The following is a 4,383-nucleotide window of genomic DNA, read 5'->3' on the forward strand; positions in this document are numbered from 1 at the left end:
TCTCCATTGTTGATTTGGAGCATTGCTCCGTTGACCTTGGTAGTTATTGGCATATAACACTTCCTCACTTTGATCATCATAAGAATCGTCTTGATTGTCACCACTACCACTTTGCTCATATTGATCTTGATTGTTTTGCACTTGTCGACCAAGCTGTCTCCACCTGTTGACCATGACATTTACCCCTTCCATGGAATTTACTTGCTTTGTCCCTTGAACTTTCTGAAGTTGGGCCTTTGCTAACTGATTCATAGTAGTTGTCAACTGGGCTATGGCTTGTCCGTGATCATGAAGTTCCTTGTGAAGATGGATGACATTAGGGTCACCCTGAGGAACATTTGCCCGACTCTACCAAGCTGAAGATGTGTCAGCCATCTCATCAAGTATGTCACAAGCATCGGCATAAGGCGTCTTCATAAAATTTCCCCCAGCTAGCTGATTCACCACACACTGGTTAGTTGTGTTGATGCCCCGATAGAACGTTTGCTAAATCATTGCTTCAGTTATATCATTATTTGGGCATTCCTTGACCATTGTCCGGTATCGCTCCCAGATTTCATGTAGGGGTTCATTAGGTTCTTGTTTAAAGGCTAAGATCTCATCCCTGAATGTTGCCATATGACCCGGTGAGAAAAACTTGGCTGTAAACTTTTCTGCCAACTCATCCCACGTGTGTATGGAGTGGTTGGGTAGCCTCTCGAGCCAGTCCAAAGCTTTCCCTCTAAGTGAAAATGGGAAAAGTCTCAATCTCAGAGCGTCCTCCGACACATTCGTCTGCTTGCTCCCCCAGCATGTGTCTACAAAACCCTTTAGATGCTTGTATGCATTCTGATGAGGAGCTCCAGTGAAGAAGCCCCTTTGCTCCAATAGGTCAGCATGACATTTGTAATTTGAAAATTGCTCGCCCGAATCCGGGGTGGGACAATTGCACTTGCGTAACCTTCGTTGGGTAGCACCCAGTGTGCTGCCTGTGGAGGAGGTAGGGGAGGGTTTGGAATGTTGTTAATATTCTAGATTAACCTCATCCTCACCATTGTCATTTACTTCCTCCCCCGGAAGAATATGTCTGAGAGCATCATTATGAGCCATTTGGTACCTAAAGCACTAGATACACAAAAGTTAGAAAACAGAAGGAAAGAAAAAACAAGACACACAAATAGTTAGATAGATAGTCAACACCGTCTAACTCCTCGGCAACGGCGCCAAAAAGTGATCTTGGCCAACCCTGCACCACTATAAAGTAGCGAGGAGTGGTCGATACAGTTTGACCCGATAGGTCAGGATCAATATCCACAGGGAGTTAATATTGGTTGGGAGTTGGGTTTATACCTAATCTAGCTGTGCGTGTTGTTTCCAATTACACTTCTAACCATGATTGGGATTGTTTCTACTCTACTTTTAACGATGTTGATTACTAAAAATAATCTAAGTACAATATTTTTGTGAGAGTTTTTCAAATGATAAAAAGCACTAGGGAAGTGACTTCCGCCTAGGCGAGTATCTAATGGGATTTAGAATCTAGGACAAACTTGTTGTAATTGGGGTCATGATATAACCTTCACACGTAAGTGCTCACTCTACACCTCTCGGTAGTTTGAGTGACTTTGCCTGATTTGGCTTTCTCAAACCTAAATGGGTGTTCAAATAACGCAAGTGAAATTGGCTCAAGTCGGGTATTACTATCTCTAGGTTTAACCCTTTAATTGGGGCTATCAATCTCTTGAATTCACTCCAATTCCTTGCTAGCCTATTTTTTCTAGACTTGGGCCCTCTTTCTCAAGAAGAGCCTCAAGTCAAAAAGGCACGAATCAGTATTTGCAACCACCAATTCTACAATTAAAGCATGAAACAAGCTAAATATCACTAACCCATAAAAAATTAAGCCCTAAAATTGAAGACCCATCAAATACCCACACTAGGGTTGGGTCACAACCCTAGCTAATGGGTCTAGCTACTCATAATAAAGATAGAAATCACAGATGAAGATGTAATATAAGCCATAAAAGTTAAATACAAGAACACAATCTAAAGATAGAAGCTAAAACTACTCTAAAATTACTCAAAATGGTAAAGTACGGCTGTTCACGAGCTCCCTAATACCGAACTTGACCTACAAATGTGAAAAAGATCTATTTATACACATTTGAATTTTCTGGACAAAAATACCCTATGGAGGTTTCGCTAACAACGTAAAAATGGGCGCCTCAGCGCTTGGACTTTCGCGTCCGTGCAATAACGAGCGCGAACCACGTTTCTTCAAATTTGGGCTTGGACTGGACTAGGTTTCGCGGACTGTGTAAATACATTCGCGTCCATGTTAACTTCAATCGCGGCCGCGTATTTTGTTCGCGTTTCACTTGCCAAGTCTCTGAACCTTTTATCATGCTCCCAGCGGAATTTCCACCGCGTCCGTGTCTGGTAACTTCGCGGCCCCGTAATTTAGATGCGGGCCGCATTCTTTGTTTGAGCCAAGATTTCAAGGCCTCTGAACCTCGATCCTCGCTGTCAGCGTAATTTCCCTCACGGCCGCGCCACTTGTTTCGCGGCCGCGCTTTTGTAGCGCGGTCAGCGGTGGTGTTTTCTCTAGATTGCAGCTTCTCTGAACCTCTATCTCGCCAACCGCGGAATATTATCCGCCTCAGTGGTGAAGCCACCTCCCCAATCCTCTAAAGTACCTCAAATGACCCAATATACTGAAGGCTCAACTTGCCCTTATTCCCGAACCTCATAACACCCTTCATGGGTGAAACCTTGAGCAGAACCTTTTCCCCAACCATGTAAGGAATATCACAGACCTTTCTGTCGGCATAACTCTTCTATCTAGACTGCGCCGTACGAAGCCGATCCTGAATCAATTTTACCTTGTCCAAAGCATCCTGAACCAAGTCAGTACCCAATAGCCTAGCCTCGCCTGGTTCAAACCAACCCACTGGATATCTACACCGTCTCCCATACAAAGTCTCATACAAAGCCATCTGAATGCTCGACTGGTAGCTGTTGTTGTAGGCAAACTCTGCGAGAGGCAAAACTTATCCGAAGAACCCCAAAAATCGATGACACAAGCGCGTAGCATATCCTCCAATATCTGAATAGTGCTCTCGGACTGTCCGTCTGTCTGAGGGTGAAACGTTGTGCTCAACATGACCTGGGTACCCAACTCTCGCTGCACGGCCCGCCAAAACTGTGATGTAAACTGCATGCCCTTATCTGAAATGATGGACACCGGCACGCCGTGGAGGCGAACAATCTCTCGGATGTAAATCTCATCCAACTACTCCGAAGAATAAGTAGTCCCAACTGGAATGAAGTGCACGGACTTGGTCAACGATCCATAATCACCTAAATAGCATCGAACTTCCTCGAAGTCCGTGGGGGCCCAACTATAAAATCTATAGTGATCTGCTCCCATTTTCACTCTGGAATCTCCAACCTCTAAAGCAATCCGCCCGGCCTCTGATGCTCATACTTTACCTGCTGACAGTTGAGGCACCGAGCTACAAACCTCATTATATTCTTCTTCATTCTCCTCCACCAATAATGCTGCCTCAAGTCCTGATACATCTTTGCGGCACCTGGATGAATGTAATACCCTGAACTGTGGGCCTCCTCAAGAATCAACTCACGTAACCCATCCAAATTAGGCACACAAATCCGATCATGCATCCTCAATACCACATCATCTCCAATAGTAACATCTTTGGCATCGCCGTGCTGGACCGTGTCCTTAAGGACAAGCAAATGGGGATCATCATACTAGCGCTCTCTGATGCAATCATATAAGGAAGACCGAGATACCACACAAGATAGAACCCGTCTAGGCTCCGAAACATCCAATCTTACAAATTGGTTGGCCAAGGCCTAAACATCAACTGCAAGAGGTCTCTTACCAATAGGAATGAATGCAAGGCTACCCATACTCACCGCCTTTCTACTCAAGGTATCAGCCACCATATTGGCCTTCCTGTGATGATACAAAATAGTGATATCATTATCCTTTAGCAGCTCCAACCATCTCTGCTGCCTCAAATTTAGATCCTTCTGTTTGAACAAATGCTGGAGACTCCTATGATCTATAAACACCTCACAAGACACACCGTAGAGATAATGCCTCCAAATCTTTAATGCATGAACGATGGTAGCTAACTCCAAATCATGTACAGGGTAGTTCTTCTCACACTACTAGAAATCCGGTAAAAACTGACCAAAAAAACTGACCAACGTTGGTCGGTAATGGCCAAAAACCGACCAAAACGCGACCATTTACATGTGGACGGTATTTTTGTGGTCGGAAAGGAATACCGACCAAAGTTGGTCGGAAATTACCGACCAACTTTGGTCGGTCAATTAAATTCAAAAAAAAATATTGCAAACAAAACCGATTTT

At 44.3% G+C, this 4,383-nt stretch overlaps 1 non-coding gene across 1 annotated transcript; it reads left to right on the forward strand.

The window, feature by feature from the left end:
• Positions 1–505: 505 nt before the first annotated feature.
• LOC142172237 (small nucleolar RNA R71) lies at positions 506–612 on the forward strand. Its single transcript, XR_012701611.1, has one exon. It is a non-coding gene; the product is annotated as a small nucleolar RNA R71 (small nucleolar RNA).
• Positions 613–4,383: the final 3,771 nt, after the last annotated feature.

This window comes from Nicotiana tabacum, chromosome 17 (assembly GCF_000715075.1).
Source record: "Nicotiana tabacum cultivar K326 chromosome 17, ASM71507v2, whole genome shotgun sequence".
NCBI lineage: Eukaryota > Viridiplantae > Streptophyta > Magnoliopsida > Solanales > Solanaceae > Nicotiana > Nicotiana tabacum.